Consider the following 20059-nt stretch of genomic DNA (forward strand, 5'->3'; position numbering starts at 1 on the left):
GAAGTCGTCCTTTGGACTTGCTTTATTTAGATCTCGATAGACGACACACATCCTTACCCTTTCGTCTTTCTTTGGAACTGGGACGACGTTGGCGACCCATTCGGGGTATTTGGATACCTTGATGAAACCTGTAGTTATTTGTTTGTGAACTTCTTCTTTTATTTTAAGTGCTACGTCGGGTTTCATTCGACGCAACTTTTGTTTTACAGGTTTCATTCCTGGAATTAGTGGTATAGTGTGTTGAGCTATTTATCTATTAATGACTGGCATATATTCATATGACCAAGCAAATACATCGATAAATTCTTTAAGTAAGTTAATTAAATCGGTTCTTTCTTGTTTATTCAATGTTAATCCGATTTTAACTTCTCTTTTATGAGTTGAATCATTCGAGATATCAACCGTTTCAGTTTCTTCAATTACCGGTGTTTTCTTTTCGAGTGTTTCCATTGCTTTAATAATTTCTTTGTCTTTTTCATCGTTAGCTAAGCAATTCTCGTCATCTTGGGTTAGGGAGGAACACAAGAAGTAAGGAGAATGAGAAATATTATTATACTCTGAGATCATTACATCAAAGAGTGATATGTCCTCAGGGACTGGATCACTAACTATCCTAGGAGAAGAAATAAGAGGGGAAGGTGTTACTACTAAGGACTTAGAAGACTCTAAAAGGAAAGACTCAGACTCAGACGACTCCTCAAACATCGGTCCCTGTCCTGTCGTGATTGATATCTTCCTTCCGCTTGGAGTAGTCACTTTGATAGTCTTGCGCCACCCTTGTAGTGATCCTTCAGCTGGAGTAATTAGCTTCGAGGGGTCGAAGCTTTCACTTTGTAGGACCGTTTAAATGAGCGAGGAGTTATCTTCTTCATAAGTTGGCTCATTCTTTTCTCGCCCAAACAGTAATCCCATGACGTTAAAGTCACAGCATGGGGGTGCTTTCTCCTTATGGACGGGAGTTGGGATTTCATCAGTGAAGTAGCAATCCAAGAAAATCTCGAATCTCGGTTGTCTTATGCCGTTTACAACAAATGGCTCGGGAAATTCATGGCATTGATAATCCTCTCCTTTTTTTATGAACTGACCATTAAGCGTAAGAGGGTACTGATCCATTGGAATTGCTTTCTTTTGAATGCGAGCGTCCCTACGTGCTTTCAACTTTTCCTGGGCTCGCTTGAGATCTTTCCGAGTTGGTTCAAAATCAAGTCCGAAAGTATCTAACTTAGGGAGGCCAGGTGGCTCCAGTGGTTTTGCCATTCCTTTCTTCTTTCCTAAAGTCATCCCAGGAAAGTGTCCTTGTTTCTTCAGCATGGCGTTGACAATCATGTTGGAATGGGGGTCATGGCAAAGAGGGGTCCTTTCATCCTCCTGGATTAAGGAGACTTCTTCGTTAAAGCCCCATAAATCTTCATCATCCTCGTCGTGTTGCACATTAATAATTGGATTCTCTATGGATTTGATTCTCATAGGCAAAGCATCTATAGTGATTGGAATTCCCCCAACTATAGCTTTCACTTGTTGGTGGAGAGATGAAGGGACGGCCTTTAGATCATGAAGCCAAGGGCGCCCAAACAATAAGTTGAATGAAGCTTTGATGTCCACTACTTGGAAAGTAGTAGCATGTTCTATTGCTCATGCCGTTACATTTAGGGTAATTTTGCCAAGAGCTTGACGACGAGTATTATCGTAGGCTCTTCTTCCTTGTGTGGACGGAGTTAAGTCTTCATCCCTTATGCCGAGCATCCTCGCGGTTCTAAGTGGACAGACATTGATAGCCGATCCATTGTCTACAAGAGTCATAGGAACATTCATCCTTTTGCATACTACCGTGAGGTTTAATGCCTTGTAATGTTTGTCACCTTCTGGGGGTAAATCTTTGTTAGAAAAGGTGATCAAATTAATCGAACTAGGAAGGTCACTTGTGAGGAAGTTGGCTAGTCCCTCAGGAGTGGTGTCAGAATGTATCCTGATTTTATCCAAGGCATTCATTACAGCCAACCTATATTCTCGAGATGTTGCCAGAAGTTTCCACACATTCATCTCAACTTTTGTCTTCTTAAACTGTTTAACAATGTCATTGTCTTCGATGATAGGTATGGGAACTTGATGTATGGTGGGCATAGGTTGTGTTGAAACGGGAGGTTGCATTCTCCCAGATCTTGTGAGGACATCTATCGATGAATCTTCTTCAGCCCAAATGTCATCTGTGGTGTATGACACAGAAGGTGAAGGTCCTACTATGTCCTTTAGATAGACATCTTCTTCATCACTGTCCCAAACTCCATTAATGATTGTATCCTCTTCTTGTTGAACTTGGACTAGTTTCTTTTCATCAATCATTTTCTGTACCAAATCCTTGAATTTGAAACAGTTTTCTATAGTGTGACCCCCTGATTGATGATACTGGCAGTAATATCTATCTGTCCTTTTTAATGACTCGAATGGTCTCGGTTTGAGAGGTTTGACCTCGCCACTCTCGGAGAGCATTTCGAACATTTGCGCATATGGGATCCCAATTGGAGTGTAAATTCTATTGCTCTTCTTAGGTTTTTCAGTGACATGTAAGGGAAAGCGCTTTGCCTCATAAGTCGTTCTCACTGGTGTGAATTCTCTTTTAGGTTGTTCTTTTGGAAGTGGAAGCTCATCATATTTCTTATGGAGTTCATTCATAACTTTGAGAGCTTCACGTAGTAGTTGCGATGCCTCCTTCATAGACAGTGTGAGCAATTGTATATCATCTTTATTCGCCAGTTCTGGAAGGTTATCCTTGACATCGAAAAAGATCTCCTCTTCTTTTTATATGGCACTGATTTCTTCAACAGGTCTAATGAGAGAGGAGGGGTCAACCTCGTTTTCCTCATCAGTGATAGCCAGGGTATGAGCTAGAGGTGCATTGTCGATGCTTGGCTTCTTACTGGCAGGGGGCAACGGCAGTTTGTTATTGTCGATTAGGTCTTGGATAGCTTCCTTAAGCTTCCAACAGCTTTCAGTGGAATGGCCCCTACCTTGGTGATACTTGTAGTGTGCATTGGGGTTCCAGTTAACCGACCTCTTCTCAACTGGTGGGTCCCCAAATGGTCCAATGGGAGTTATAAGACCTTTTGCATTTAATCGATCAAATGTGGTGTCATAACTCATGCCAATAGGAGTGAAGTTCCTCCTAAATGGTTTCTTCTGTCCTTGGTTGTTAATGGCAAGAACTTCTCCTAAATTAAAGGTGCTAACATTATTTGAGTGGGCGGTTTTGGAAGAAGAAGGATTGTCGTTCTTCTTTCCTTTCCAACCACTGTTGGATTTATTGTTAGCAGCTTTTGACTTAGCCAAGTCATCTTCAATATTGATCCCTATGTCATAAACGGCCTTGAAGGCATGAAGATTATTTTGATATTTGAGATGCTTGGAATATTTTTCTTGGAGATTCTTGATAAACAGTCTCACAGACTCTTTTTCACTTGGCACCTCAATCATCTTAGCTGAGGTTTCTCTCCACTTGTTAAAGAAAGAGGTGAAGCCTTCATTCTCTTTCTGTTTGAGGATTTCAAGTTCTCTATGCTCAGTCTCGACTTGAATGTTGCACTTGTACCTATCTACGAAAGCGTTTGCTATAGACTCCCAGGTAGAGGTCTTTTCTTTCTCGAGAGAAAAGAACCATTGTTAGCAAACGGTCTCGAGAGATAGTGAGAAAAGAGAAGGAAATACCTTCTTATCGATACCCTTGATACTCATTATTGTTTCAAATGCTCTTAAGTGAAAGTAAGGGTTGTCGATTGCTCTGAATTTTGGGATGTCGTTGGCGTTGAACTTCTGTAGAAGAAGATCCTTGTCCACCGAGACCCCTTGTGATGTAAGTTCTTGAAACTTGTAGTCGCTGGACAACTTGCTTAAACTCTCTGGCATGAGGTCCATTTGTTGTTGCTTCATGGGATCGTCGATCCTAAGTGCGAGAAGCTTCAGTGTCTCAGTCACAGTAGCCAGTTGGTTCTTAAGATCATTGACTTCTTCTTGAGTTGCCATTATAGTCTTAGCTTTTCTCTTGCGAGCTATGGGTTTGTCAAAAAGTTGGACTTGTACGAAGAGGTTATCTTTGATTAATCGTCCTTCCTTTCTTGACCATGCGCTGTAAATTAAACCATTTTGCGTTTTAATTACTCGACTCGAATCAACTTGACTTTATGGTTTATTTTAAGGGAAAAAGAAAAAGGAAAAGGGTGCATATTTTTGGCAAAAATAATGTACATATTTTATTTTAGGGAACTAAGTATTATTATTTTGGATTGGAGGATTAATATCCGACTTACCCCTCTAAAAAAATGACGGGAAAACGCGCACACAAGACTCACTTAATCATGGTCAAAGTATATGTATTGGTGTGTGCGTTGGGTGTAAGTGACATGTTTGGACTCTTGTGTAAGACCATGGGACTTAGTGCCTAGACTCGATCATCGATTCAATTAAATATTATTGACAGCAAAATTAACCGAATTAAACAAAAAACTGATTAATTAGACCCTAGGTGATGACTCGACCAATAATCCGAACTGTCGGCCAAGCGACAGGACTGGCGTCACACTGTGGAGCTTGGTGTCAGACAACATAGCTGTCGTCAGGCGCTACACTCCATAGTGTGGCGCTACAGCTCAGACCTTGGCGCCAATATTGGAGCTTCGGTCTGGGACTGTTTTCGGTGTTATTAGTCAACTGGGGTATGCCTAAAGTCGTATTAGGTCAATTCTGATTAAAATATTAGACTTTATTGACTCAAATTAATTAATTAATTAATTAATTAATTAATTAATTAGGCAAAGTTCTTTAAGTCATTAATTTATGTAGTCTCAACACAAATCAACAAACGATTAAGAGAAACATAGAATATATATGCACAACCAATAATGCACAATTAGTCAAGTAGGCACAACATGATGCAATGCGTTCGCAACCTAATCATGGCTCTAGTTCTCTAAAGTTCGGGATATGGTTTAGTAAAAAAGGGTCCATGGTTAATTGTCCGGATGCACCGCGCGGAAGCCTAACCGTGAAGGGTTGGCGCGAGTGGATGGGACACCGCGAGTTTCAGAAAAAACTTGCTTCCATGGTTTGGTGAATTCAACATCTCGGATATACCCTTTGTTGCACAGAGCGTTCAATCGGGTAGATGGAGCATGAATTCCCAGAGGGTTATGTCCATATGTAGAACACATATGGGTTTCAAAAAAGTGAGAAAAAATTCAATCAGGAAGTAGGATCGAGCAAACAATACGAAAAACCGGTCAAAATTAGAACGCATATTTCTGGCTCGGTATTGGGGGAAATTGGCGCCAGCAAACAGAGACTTGCGCCAGTTTTTAACTGTAGCGCCTGGCGCCAATGTTGGCGTCTGGCGCTACGGCTAAAAGTCTGGCGCCAAGCTTTGGCCCCTGACGCTACTTCCCACATGCCTCAGCAGCTTTCTGTGCTCGATAAAATTTTCCAGTTTTGCGCGGTGTTATTTCAGTCCTAGTTGTGAAAGATATTCCTCAAATTTCCTACGTGTAAAATCCTATGTTTTTAACTCATTACGGATGGTCTTTCCAATGAGATCTTTTTTATGCATATGACAATAATGTTAATCAAAATTACGCACATGAAATACTTAGAACTTTTCGAGTCTCATCCACTCATTCTAAATCATTGCCGAAACAAATTCAGGAATTAAAATAGAAATCCTCCCCAGTGGATTTGCCAAAAACTGTAGGGAATAATTCAAGCTTTAATCCCACTAGCTTGAACCCCACTGTGATCATACACTAAAGTACGGTGGCGTCCAAAAGGGAAGAAGATAGCTAGAGCAAAAGAGTCGCCAACAAGTTTTAGGAACATGTAAACCGTTCACGAGGTGAAGGTTACACCCCTTAATGATCCAAGAGATCGTCAACTCCATAAGGTCTTGAACCAAATAAGGGTTTGGGGATGAAGGTACAAATCCAACCTAAAAGAAATTGAACCTGCCCTAATAATAGGCCTCTACTTTATTCTGATCGTATTCATGTGCGCTTTTTAATTAACATGCAATCAATAGGATTAACCCTAAACCTGTTTATCTATGTTGGTTGAATATTAATGCACAAATAAACTATTATTGGCGATCACTTGAAATTATAATCACATTTAACCCTAACAAGATTATTAATATCTTATTAATCGTGATTACAAGTACCAAATTCCCTTTAAACATGCAATAAAGGTGTGATCAAGCAATAAAAATAAAATATAATCAAGCAACATAATAATAATCAATAATCATGAATAATAATTATAATAATCATAATAATAATAATATCATCATAAATAAAGTAATCATCATCAAAATAATAATAATAGTAATATTCATGATCATCATAAATTATAACAATTACAATCATAATCATGTTCATGTTAATATTAAAGCATAATAATAATAGCAAGATCCTAGGCATGATATATACTAACAAGATTAATAACAAACCCTAGCACGTCACTAAGCAATAAAAATCAAATCTTTAGCCCTAACATGATACTAACAATCATAAATATTAGGAAGAACATAAGAAGCATCGCAGGAATCATATTTGATATTAAAATTACCCTAGACATGATACTAGGAATATCATAATAACAATATAAACATGATCATAATATCAATAAATCATTAAAGTACTTACTTTGATGCTTCGTACCTTTTTCTAATAACAAAATACACACGTTAGTAACTTCAAAGAAAATAATAAACAAACAATTAAATTAAATAATTGAAATAGAGATTTGGGACCAAACCCTCAGAAATTAAAACCTTTCACGTCTAGGGCGAAGGCAACTTCGAATATGGCTAGGTGTATTTAAGTCTTGTGAATGCGGAATTTTGTATGAAAAACAAAGTTTAGAGAAAGAAAGAGAGAGAATAATCAAGAAAATCTTGATGAGAGTTCGTCCATCAAAACGGAGTTTTTAATACGTTATTTATAGAGAAAATCAGCCAAAAAGATAAATTAAACAAAACAGAGTCTGACGCTCATAAAACAGGGCTGGCGCCAACCCTGGCTAGCTGGCGCCAGACACCAACACTGGCGCCAGGCGCCAGGTCTGGTTCCAGGCGCCAAGGCCTGGGGTTAGGCGCCAAGTCTGATTTTAACGCGTTTTCGAAAATCCGATAAGTTTACCGTACTGGAGGATAAAATCATATAATTTCTTCGAAAATGCTATTTGATTTTGATTAAAACTCTGAAAAGTCAACAAAAGTCAATTTATCAATGCTAATCGAATTAGGAATGAAAAGAACCTTCTAGAAGAATCTAGAAGACTAAAACCATTCCTAATTGCATTAGGAATGATATATCATATTAGGCCCTCCCCTAGATCATTGGGCCGTACATAAAGCTCAAACCGGGCCCAGTTTGGTAAATTGGTCATAACTTCCTCAATATTCATCGGAATTAGGCTTATAATATATCGTTGGAAAGGTCTTTGCAAGCCCCATTCAACTACACTACTATTGGACCCATATCATGGACCAACCAAACTGGATTGGCTGTTTTCTTAAAATAAGTTTTCAAAAACAGAGAGAAGAGAAAAGAAATAAAAACTTTCCGCAACACTAGACTTTTCCACACTTTCGTTTCATTCGATTATGATTCGACGTGAAAGGTACTCATCACTGGGTTTGGTTTTGGGGAGACACAAATGGGTGTCTACATATGTATATACAAAATATGTCCAAAAAAAAAAACGAGTCTAACTGAAAGGCAAAGTTTTATACAAAGTCAAATAAATAAAAAAAAAAAAATCACAGGTATAAGCTATGGCGCCGGGGGACGTAAACCCATCATTGCATAAAACTCTACCGTACGAGGATTTATGCCACTCTTTTATCCTTTTTCTCTAAGGATTCTCCCCTCATTTGCGCTTGTTTGGCCCTTTTTCTAAGCATTTTTACTTAGTTTTGCTTCCTCTTTCCTTTTCTCCCTTATCTTCCCTTCTCTTAGTCTTCTCGCATTGTTTTTATTTTGATTTCTATGCTTTGGTTTTATAGGTATTATGTGCCGAAAGAAAGAAGATATCAAGAAGCCAAGCTATCTGTTGTGCGCGGGGTACTATGCGCCTTCTCTGCGGGCGCACATGTGAGGCTGTGCGGGCGCACAACCCTGTCAGAACCCGCACAACCAGACTGAAGAAACAGAGCCAAACCAAAGAGTTTGCGCGACCTTATGCGCGACTTGTGTGCGGGCACACACACCTGATGTGCGGGCGCGCAGGACTAATGTGCGGGCGCGCTCATTTTCCCCGTAGACTCAAAGTTGCGGCCGCGCACTATGCTGAGAGGGCGCACACACATTCTGTGCGAGCGCGCAGCTCATCTGTGCGGGTGCGCACGGCTGGGTTTCCGATTTATTTGCGCCTTGTTGTCCAAGTCTCTTTCTTTTGGGTGGAGCCACTTATATATAGACGAGACTCTTTGTAATAGGAGGACAATTAGTACTAATTCCATAGAACATTAGCCTAATCTAGAGAGAAAAAATAGATTGTTATTCAAGCTTCCTTTATTGTATTCAACTTTGCTCAAGCTTTAATCTTCCATCAATCAAGCAAGTATCCAAGTTTTCATCTTTCTTCAATCCTTTCTTTAGTAATCTCTTCCCCTCTCCTTTAATATTATTTATTTGTTTTATTGTTACTTATGTTTGTCTATCTTATTAATTTATCTAGTTATTATTGATTTCATATATTTCAATCATGTTTTGTTTTGAGTTTCTTGTGTTTATTTCTAGTTTTGATATTATGTTTAATCTCCCTTCTCTAGGCTAAACTCTTAGCTAGGGGAAGGGGGTGGAAGATATGTATTGAATGATGGATGACTGATGATAGTTGGATTGATTACATGCCTTAAATTGATGAAAGACGTGATTTTTAATGGCGTGAGATTATTGTTGCACTTTATTTGATTGCCTTCTAGTTTAAATGCATGAAAATGATTTGAACTAGATTAAGATCACCTCTATTTTAATGATTGTGTGAGAATGAGTTGTTAAAATGGAGTTTCATGTATTGTGCTTCTTTATTCTCTTGATTTGCTTGTGTCTAATAGGATGCATGAGAATGATCCTAATTAGCATAAACTTCTTTCATTGATTTACCTAGACTATTGCATGAGAATGAATTGTTTAGGTAGAATCTTGTGTTGTTTGGCATGTTCATCATGATAACTATCATTGTTCCCCTCTTTCTAATAATGTTTGAAACCCCCGAATCCCTAGCGTCATTTTCTATTGATTTTAATCATCATTTTCTTGTTTACTTGTAGTTTTAGTGTTATACTCAACAAAACCAACAAAACAATCCCCTTTTCACTCTTGTATTAGTGATATTTGATGTTGAATTAGCGTGCTTCCCTGGTGGTTCGACCCTTTACTTGCCACTAACTAGTTTAGTGTAGGTTTAGGCTTTATAAACGATTAATTTGGTTAGGGTGGTAGCTTAACGACCTATCTTATCCCGATCAAATTTTGGCGCCGTTGCCGGGGAAGCGGCTTGTTTAACGAATTTTATTGCTTTTGTTAGAGTCATTTTGCTTTCTTTTCTTTTTGTTTATATTGTTTTATCATCCTTGTCATTGCTAATTGTTTGCTTAGCTTTGGTGAATGCTTAGGAGGTCTCAAGGAGCACCCTCACATCAAAATGACCACGAAATCAACCGAACCTTGAGACAAGTCCGTAGGCTTTATCAAGACGAGGGAAGAGGTTTTGGTGATATAGCTGATAGTGAGAGTGATACTTACTCTTCAAGTTCACCATGCGAATCAATGGCGGGACAAGAGAATGATGTCTTGTTTCGTGAGTTCGGAAATCCGGAGGATTATGAGCTCACGAGAGGGATTTTGCTTCCCGTCACGGAAACCAACTTCTCAATCCATCCACAATATACTCGAATGGTCCAATCGGAGCAATTTTCCGGAAGTGCAAGAGAGGACCCTATTGAACATTTGGACCGATTCCTTGAATTGTGCACAATGATGCAAACCAATGAAGTGAGTCAAGACTAAATTCGTATGCACCTTTTCCGGCAATCTCTCACCGGACGAGCAAAGAAATGGCTAAAGCAAGTAAAGCCTAACTCTCTCACAACATGGAGGGAGGTTGTAAAGGCGTTCTTGAAGCGCTTTATCTCCGAAGAGAAGACCGCCGAAATGAGAAGGAAAATTGCATCATTTGAGCAAGAGGCCGATGAAAGTCTTGGTGAAGCATGGGAGAGATTCAAAGAGTTGGTGCAAGCATGTCCCCACCATGATTACAATCAAGGGTTGCTCATGCGGTTTTTCTACGACGTATTGGAGCCCATGTCAAGAGCCAATTTGGATGCGGGGGCGGGTGGTCAATTAATCAAGATCCCTCAAAATCAAGTTGAAGCCACAATAGAAGAGGTAGCAAAGAATTACTCTTGGGGGGACCGAAGAAGAAACGCTCCATAGAGAGGTGATATTTACAAATTGGAGAAAGTTGATCAATTACAACATCAAATTGATCAACTAACAAAAGGGCTTTCCAAATTGAACACGAGTGTGAATGCAAGCTCAAGTGGTGGAGCAAGCTCTTCTCAAGTTAACTCTTTCTCTTGTCAAAATTGTGGAGGAACGAACCATGATACATCCTATTGTGGAGGTTTAAGCCCCGAACATGTAGCGGCATACAACACAAGGCAAGAGGGATTTAGAGGAAGCGGCGGTGGAGTAGCTTGGAGACAACCACCACCCGGGTTTGTACCTCAACCTCAACAATGGAACCAACAAGCTCAACCTTCCTATAACTCCAATCCTCAATATCAAAATCTACCTCCATCTCAACCCCAAAACCCAAGAGGAAGCTATCCAAGGAACAACCAATACAACAATCAAACCCAAGCACCTCAAAGAAACCATCAAGAACAAGCATCTCAAGCGGAGCTAACTCAAACTCAACTCCTCCAAGCCATGCATGCGCAAATGCAATCTTTTGGGCAACAAATGCAAGAGATAAGAGCCCACAACAAGATGGTTGATTCACAACTAGCTCAATTGGCCGAGAGAACTCCTTTCAATTCACCATCCACTCTACCCGGACAACCACAACCTAACCCATCTCATAATCCAAAACCCGATACATGCAAGAAGATCACATTGAGGTCGAGAACTTCCTATGAAGGACCAAATGAAGGGGATAGTGAGGAAAAGAAGGGAGGAGAGGAGAGTGTGAATGAAAATAAGGGAGGTGAGAAAGAAAAAGGTGATGATATAGAAGGAGGTTCGGAGAAGAAGAAGATAGACAATGAGAAGACAACTTCAATTCCTAGTGAGGCTAGGAATCTTGATGGACCGGTTCCTTTTCCCGGTAGGCTTGCGGAGAGGAAGTTGAATGACAAGTTCACAAAATTTCTTAGTGTCATGAAGAATTTGCATATCAACCTCCCTTTTCTTGAAGTTGTGACACAAATGCCATCTTATTCCAAGTTCCTCAAAGATATTCTCACCAACAAGAGGAAGCTCAATGATGAGCTTATCACCCTTCCACATTAAGTGAGTGCTCTTGTCCAGCATAAGATGCCCAAGAAGGAAAAAGACCCAGGAAGTTTCACTTTGCCGGTGAAAATTGGGAACATGGAAGCTAGGGGCGCCTTAGCCGATCTTGGAGCAAGTGTTAGTTTAATCCCTCTATCCATTTGACAGGGTAAAGTCGTATCCCCTAATCAAAAATAAATACCTAAATCACTAACTAAGGTAGATAGGGAAGTAGGGTCGATCTCCACAGGGAAACAAGTCTTTTTACTTCCAATTAATTATTATAATCTAAATTATTTAAGTAACCAATATCAAAAGTTGAATATGAAACTAAACTAAAAAGAGTAGGAAAAGGGAGAAAATAATATATAAAAGGATCTAGGGCATAGGTTCACCAATAAATAATACTCCGGGGTAAAATAGGGTAATCAATCATTGACATTGCATAAATAACATGATTAACAGGCTCTCGCAATTTATTAACCAACATAGATCTAACAGGCTCTCGCAATTTACTAGATCTAAGTTCTTATTGAAAATAGCCTTTAATATCAAATTAACATCTGCTCGATTCATCAATTTAATATTGCTATACTTTTACAAGCCGCAATTGTAAAACATTAAAACAATCCAATAAGAAATCATCATGCAATACCAACAATCAATAATAGTCAATCATCAATGCATCAATTAATCAGATTGTAAAGGGCTCTCGCTACTTATTACAATCACACAATTAAATTACCGGTATTAAATCTGATCTCTCGAATCTTGACTTAACCATTTATAAATTAACTTGCCTATTGAAACTAGACCTAAACATTAATTCTCATCTCTCGATTCTTGAATCAATATTGTCAAACTCATGCATAAAAGATAGGCCTAATCTAGTCACAGAGCATTAAATCAATCAATAGGAAATTAATCTAGCATTGATAATTAACAACAATAAATTTACCCCTTCATATTATTTATGGATCCCCATGAACCCTAGAAATTAAACTACTCACACATAATTAGATATAAACTAAACAAAGCAATAAAATAAATCATGATCAAAGGAATAAAATAAATAACTAAGATTAAGGGAAAAGAAATCGTCACCAAAATAAATCTGGAATTAATCAAAGAAATAAGAACAAAAGTTTAGAGAGAGATTAAGAGAGAGAAAACTAAGTAGAGAGAGAAAGTCTAAGAGAAAAGATTAAGAGAAGAAGAAGTGGAGAAGAAGAGAGAAGAAGATCTCCCCCCAAAAGAAGAGACGATCTAAAAACGTATTACGGAGGAGTATTTATACTCCGTACAAAAATCCTAAACTAAAACAAATTAAATACGACTCTAATTGTCTCCTAAATAAACACGCGCCCGATCGGGCGAGGCACCGCCCGATCGGGTGCGCCTTTTTTTCACCTCTAACAACAATCTCGCGCCCGGCCGGGCGCGTCACCGGGCGCTCCTCCCGCCCGGCCGGGCGCGCCTCCGGGCGCCAGCCTTTTTGGCCGGGCGGATCATTTGGGCCAATATTTGGACTTCGATTAGGCTCCAATTCTTCGGGCCAATCTGGGTTTCCACTTTGGGTCTTGAATACTCGGTCCAAACGCCCCGGTATCACCTCTACCGAGCCCTTAATCACCGGTTCGATGTCTCTAACCGGCCCTGGGCTATAAACTCTGGTCGTGCTTCTCCAATATTCGTGATTGCTCCAAAATATCTCGGGAAAATACTCCAAAAGCATAAATCCCTGCAAAAGTCAACCAAATCTACGAAAACACTAGAAAACACCAATTAGTAATAAAAGTGGCTTTAAAGAGCCAAAAACACTACTAATTATGACCAAGGGACGGGGGTAAAATACTATATAAAATGGATACATCACCATTGCTCAAAAACTCAATATTGAGATGATCCCTACAAGGAAGACAATTCAATTGGCCGATTGATCGGTGGAATTACCTTGTGGACAGCTTGAGAATGTTCCAATTCAAGTGGGACACATCTACGTGCCTTGTGACTTTAATTTGTAGTGATGGATATGGAGGAAGATGTTAACACTCCTTTGATTTTGGGACGTGAAGCTCTTAAAACTTTGGGGGCAGTCATCAATTGCAAGAACAACACCATCACTTGTGAAGTGGCTGATGAAAAAATTGTCTTTGAATTTTCGAAGTTGCTCAAGACCCCCATGGTTGAAAAAATGTTATAGAGTTAATGTTGTAAATGAGGAGCTAGATCGCTTGGGGAGGGTCGTGATGAGGCCTCCAGATCCAATGATTAAAGCCCTTTCATGCAAAGAAGAGTTCCACTCTCAAGAGGCTAAAGAATTTGTCATGGCAATGGAGGAATCCTCAAAGGAGGAAGTTGAACAACAAGTTGAGGTCGAGCTTGAGTCCAAGGAGGAGAAATTGGAGGAGAGTTCTAAGCCTCCTCCCAAGGTAGAACTCAAACCCCTTCCCCCTTCTTTGAAATATGCTTTTCTTGATAAGGAGGGAAAATACCCTATTATTGTCAATGCTACCCTAGATGGTCTTAATTTGGAAAAACTTCTTGATGTTTTAAGGAAATATAGCGATGTGATAGGGTATAGCATTGATGATATTAAAGGTATTAGCCCTTCTTTATGCATGCATCTTATTCATCTTGAGAATGATCATTCCACCTCCATTGAACCTCAAAGAAGGTTGAACCCCCACCTTCAAGAGGTTGTGAAGAAAGAAATCTGGAAACTACGTGAAGCGGGAATCATCTATGCTATCTCCGATAGCAAATGGGTTAGCCCGGTTCATGTGGTTCCAAAGAAGGGTGGAATGACCATAATCAAGGATGAAAAGGGAGAGGAAATCTCCACCCGGACGGTGACCGGGTGGAGAATGTGCATTGATTATAGGATATTGAACAAAAACACCAAGAAAGATCATTTTCCTCTCCCTTTCATGGACCAAATGCTTGAAAGGCTTTCTAACCATGCTTTCTTTTGTTTCTTGGATGGGTATTCCGGATTTTTCCAAATCCCTATCCATCCAAGTGATCAAGAGAAAACTACTTTCACATGTCCATATGGGACATTTGCATACCAAAGAATGCCATTCGGATTATGTAATGCTCCCTCTACTTTTCAAAGATGCATGACTTCCATTTTCTCTGAGATGCTTGGAAAAGAAATTGAGGTTTTCATGGATGATTTTAGTGTTGGTGGCTCGTCTTTTGACACTTGTCTTTTTAACCTTGAAAAAGTTTTGAAAAGGTGTTAAGAGACGAGTTTGGTTTTAAATTGGGAAAAGTGCCATTTTATGGTTGAGGAGGGCATTGTCCTCGGCCGTAAGTTTTCAAAAAAGGGCATTGAAGTAGATCCGGCCAAGGTTTTGGTGATTGAAAAGTTGCCCCCTCCTACTTCCATCACGGGAGTACGGGCTTTTCTTGGGCATGCCGGTTTTTACCGGAGGTTTATCAAAGATTTTTCTTCAATCGCCAAACCCTTGACCGAATTACTCAAAAAAGAGGTTGTTTTTTACTTTAATGAGGCTTGCCTTGAGGCGTTTCGTAAGCTCAAGGAAGCTCTCATTTCTTCTCCCGTTGTGCAAGCCCTGGATTAGAGCTTGCCTTTTGAGCTAATGTGCGATGCTAGTAACTTTGCAGTAGGTGTCGTTCTTGGTCAAAAGAAACAAGGAAAATCACGTGTAATCTACTACGCAAGTCGGACTCTAGATGAGGCTCAAAGGAATTACACAACAACGGAGAAAGAGATGTTGGCGGTAGTGTTTGCATTCGATAAGTTTTCGATCCTATCTCATATGCTCAAAAGTTATCGTGTACACGGATCACATCGCGGTGCGGTATCTCATGACCAAGAAAGAAGCAAAGCCTCGCTTGATCCGTTGGGTTCTCTCTCTCCAAGACTTTTACATGGAAATGAGGGATAAGAAGGGAGCGGAGAACTATGTAGCGGATCATTTGTCTAGGCTACCATTTGAGAACAAGGAGGATGTACCGATTAATGATGAGATAGGATTTGAGGCTCTCATGGCTTTGGTGTCAACTTCTACCCCTTGGTACACGGATATAGCCAACTATCTTGCGTGTGGAGTCGTTACCCCGGAGTACTCTTCTCAACAAAAGAAGAAGTTTTTCAAGGAGGTGAGAAGATACTTTTGGAATGACCCATACCTATTCAACCAATTTGGAGATGGCCTTTATCGGAAGTGCGTTCCAAATCATGAAATTCAAGGTGTTCTTGAGCATTGCCACTCACTACCATGTGGAGGACATGGTGGTGTTGACAAAACAGTGGAAAAAATCTCTTAATCCTTATTGTGGTGGCCGACAATGCATAGAGACGCCCCCCAATTCGTTGCGCAATGTGATAGATGTCAAAGGAGCGGAGGCATTACCAAGAGGGACGAAATGCCCCAACAAAGTATTCTAGAAGTGGAACCCTTTGATGTTTGGGGGGTGGATTTTATGGGGCCTTTCGTTTCTTCTTGTGGGAATCTATATATCTTGGTAGCGGTCGATTATGTGACAAAATGAATTGAAGCCATACCCTCACCTACCAATGATCACAAGGTTGTGCTTAAGCTCCTAAAGAAGATCATCTTTCCTAGGTTTGGAGTTCCGAGGGTGTTAATTAGTGATGGAGGCTCCCATTTCGCCAAAAAGCAATTTGAAGCTCTTCTCAAGAGATATGGCGTTCATCACAAGGTTGGATTACCTTACCACCCTCAAACTCAAGGACGAGTGGAGGTCTCGAATCGTGAAATCAAAAATCTTCTTGAAAGGATGGTGAACAAATCAAGGAAAGATTGGTCTCTCAAACTTGATGACACGCTATGGGCTCTAAGGACAGCGTACAAGACTCCAATCGGCACGACCCCCTATAGGTTGGTCTATGGAAAGGCTTGTCACTTGCCTGTTGAGTTGGAGTACAAGGCTTGGTGGGCCATCAAAGAGCTCAATATGGATTTATCGTTGGCCGGTGAGAAGAGATTGCTTAAGCTCAATGAACTTGAAGAGCTTAGAGATGATGCTTATGAAAGCTCAAGGTTATATAAGGAGAAGACCAAAAAGTGGCATGACCAACATATTCGAAACAAGAACTTTAAGGTTGGAGACAAGGTTTTGCTTTTCAACTCAAGGCTTCGTTTGTTTCCGGGTAAAGTCAAGTCAAAGTGGTCGGGTCCTTTTGTGATTTCAAAGACTACTCCTTATGGCTCCTTTGAGTTAGATGCGGATGGTAACAAGTTTATGGTTAATGGTCATCGTTTAAAGCATTACTTCTGCAAGGAAGAAGTTAGTATCATCGAATGTATATTGCTTGATCCTTTGGATCCCAAGCCTCCCACTTAAAGAATTTTTCTCATGGTCAAGCTAGTGACCTCATAAAGAAGCGCTTCTCGGGAGGCAACCCGAGTTTCTAACTCCTTTCTAAACTTTTTTTTAGAATATTCCGATTTCACGTTCTCCTTTTTGAATTTGTATTTGAATTTGATTATTTTTTCACCTTTTTGGTTAATAGGTGTTTGGATGATGAAGGAACAAGGATTTTCTATTTTGAAGATGTGAGGATAAATCGAAATTACTCTGTGCGACCCTGTGCGCGCCATCTGTGCGGGCGCGCAGTGTGACCTGTGCGGGCGCGCGTTCACTGTCAGAACCCGCACAGATTTAATCAAAAGTTGAGGTTCGAGACAGAGAGTTTGCGTGACCTAGTGCGCGACCTCTGTGCGGGCGCGCAACCCAACTGTGCGGGCGCGCAACTCTCCTGTGCGGGCGCGCAGAGCAGGAAAATCGGGTTTTAACCCTCTTCTTCCCGATTTCATTCTCATATTTTCGAAACCCAATTTTCATGCTCTCTTCTCTCTCCTCACAAACCTAAACCCTAACCTTCAAATTTCACCCATTTTTCACAAATTCCATTGATTTTCTTTCAAATCCATCAAAAACTTTCACTCTACTCACAAATTCACCCACTTTCTCTCTCCAAAATACCCAAAAATCCCCAATTTTCATGGTTTGCAAGCTTCATTGAAGGTGGTGTTCTTGGAGGCTCTTAGTGGTGTTCAAGCTTCTACAAGGTGGTATAACTCTAAAATTTGCTATTTTATTATTTAATTTCAATTATTTATGCAAAATTTTTAGTTATTAAACATGAATTAGCTTGAGTGAATTGCATGTGATTTTGTTTTTCTTTGTGAGGGATTTGTTAGTTATTAGTGTGAAATTTAGTGATTTTGGGGACTTTATTAATACTATTGTTTTGGAAGCCATTTTCATGAAATTAAGTTGAGAAATTTGGTGTTTGTATTGTTCATAATGCAACTAATTTCATGAGAATTTCTTGCTATCATAATGTGTTTTGATTGACTGCTTTGTTGTTGATTCTTGTTGTCTTGGGCGTTATATTTGTATGGTTAGTTGTTAGCACTAACCCTTTTGCAGATTTTTGAGACTTGAGTAGTTGTTGTTGTTTTCCAATTGTTGGTTAAGTTCGAAGGTAGTTCTCCTTTTGGTTGGGTTTTTTGTATTGGTTGAGCATAATGAGCAAAAGAAAGAGCAGAAAGGAGCCCAGGTTAACGTTTGAAGAACCGAGTACCCAACAAACTCAAGCTCAAGGACCTAATGTTCCCCCTAGATTGAGATTTTTGAACAAGGTCCATGCTATGTTCTTCAACGACCTTCACGGACGAAAGTTAAATCCCTCCCGACACTATGATCAATGCTCCATGAGAGCTTTAGGGATTGACGACGATATAAGGTCGCTCCTTGATAACTTGGGGATGAGTGAGTTCATCAAACATCAATACCGAACTTATAAGGAGCCAACTTTCGAATTCTTGGCCTCTTTTGAAAAAGAGCCTCTTGGGAACGACTTCCAGATTTCCTTTCAATTGTTCAACAACCGGCATTCTATGACTCTGAGTGATCTTAATGTATTGTTGGATTTGAACCCCGAGGCGGACCTCCTTGCCCCTTCGTTGAGCATGTTCCCTGAGTACGATGCATTTAGATGGCGGCAAACGATTACCGACTATGAAGAATTCAACACCAGGTATTCGGTGGCCAACCATATTATCCACCCTGTGCTCCGTATTCTACACCGCTGTAGGCGTCGTTCGAAGTGCGCCTACGTTAAAAGCATGTTGTGAATATGCTTGGCACTCATAGGAAGTGGGAATTGACATATACGATTAGGGACAAGGAAAGTAGGGAGCTGCCAACAAGTTTTTAAGGAACTTGTAAACCGTTCACGGATCATTTAAGGCAACCACGATAAGGGACAACGATAGGCAACAACGATTGACCCGTGAAGGTTACACCCCATTCATAATCCATGAGATTACTAACTCTTTATGGTTCGGAACCACGAAAGGAGGATCGGGGATGATGGTACGAAGTGAGTCATGGAGTCACATTCGCCCGTATTATTGGCCTCTACTCGATTCTTATAGTGAAAAGTGATTCCTGCGATCTCAAAGGCATACAAATAAAATATTCAATTTGCTCCAATCTATTATTAAGCTAAATTGGTTGAATATTAATGCAACATATAATTCTAAAATATTTGTGATCACTTGAATTAAACAACAAGATTAAAAAGGAACCTAAACCGGTTGTCCAAATTATCTTATTAGGCGTGATTTTCAATTACATATTCCCTTTAAACATGCAATATAGTGATCAATAAAAAAAATAAAATAAACATTAATATTGGAAGCAATTCAACAATAATATCGTTAGTCAAATCAAATATGAAACCTAATCATGATTCTAGCAACAAGAATAAAAATAAGAGTAATTAAGTGATTAACTACTCACTTTCCGCGCTTCCTTGAACTGCTACATCATGAATAAACTGTTAGTAACTTCAATAAAAATATAAATCAAATGAAAATTAAATTAAATAAAGATTATATTTGATTTGGTCCAAACCCTCAGTTAATTATACCTTTCACGCCTTGGTTTAAGTATAGAACTTTGGGTATTGTATGAACTCCTTGGAGTGCTTAATTAGGGGAAGTATTTTGAGAGAATAGGGTTGCTAGTATTTAGGCTAAAGAGGGAGAAGAGAATTATTTTATGATCAAGATTGTTCATGAATGGAAAAGGGGAGATATAACTGATGAGTGACATTTACGTCACTCGTAGGAAGTATTTTTAGAGTCATTTTCGCGTTTATTTTATCTTATTTTCCCTTTCTTTCTCTTGTTTTCTCTTTAATAAAGTTTCTAGTTTATTTTGGTAATTTTGTCTTGTTTTAGTTCTTTTCATAGTTTTTAGTTTATTTTCGTATTTTATTTGCTTTTGATTTGTTATATTTCGTTCTTTATTTTTCCTTGAAAGTTTTCTAACTTACTTTTATTTATTTTAATTGGTTTTGAGTCTATTTTATTTCACTTTCTTTGCTTGTATAGTTTTTGTTTAGTTTTTATTAGTTTTAAGTTTATTTTGTTATTTATTTGATTTTATTTACTTGTATAGTTTTATTTAATTTTTATTAGTTTAGTGTTATTTCTCTTTTTCTATTTTAC

At 39.3% G+C, this 20059-nt stretch overlaps 1 non-coding gene across 1 annotated transcript; it reads right to left on the minus strand.

Annotated features, from left to right (window-relative positions):
* Positions 1 to 10190: 10190 nt before the first annotated feature.
* Positions 10191 to 10297, minus strand: LOC145629845 (small nucleolar RNA R71). The gene has a single exon (XR_014111974.1). It is a non-coding gene; the product is annotated as a small nucleolar RNA R71 (small nucleolar RNA).
* Positions 10298 to 20059: the final 9762 nt, after the last annotated feature.

This window comes from Chenopodium album, chromosome 4 (assembly GCF_948465745.1).
Source record: "Chenopodium album chromosome 4, dcCheAlbu1.1, whole genome shotgun sequence".
Lineage (NCBI taxonomy): Eukaryota > Viridiplantae > Streptophyta > Magnoliopsida > Caryophyllales > Amaranthaceae > Chenopodium > Chenopodium album.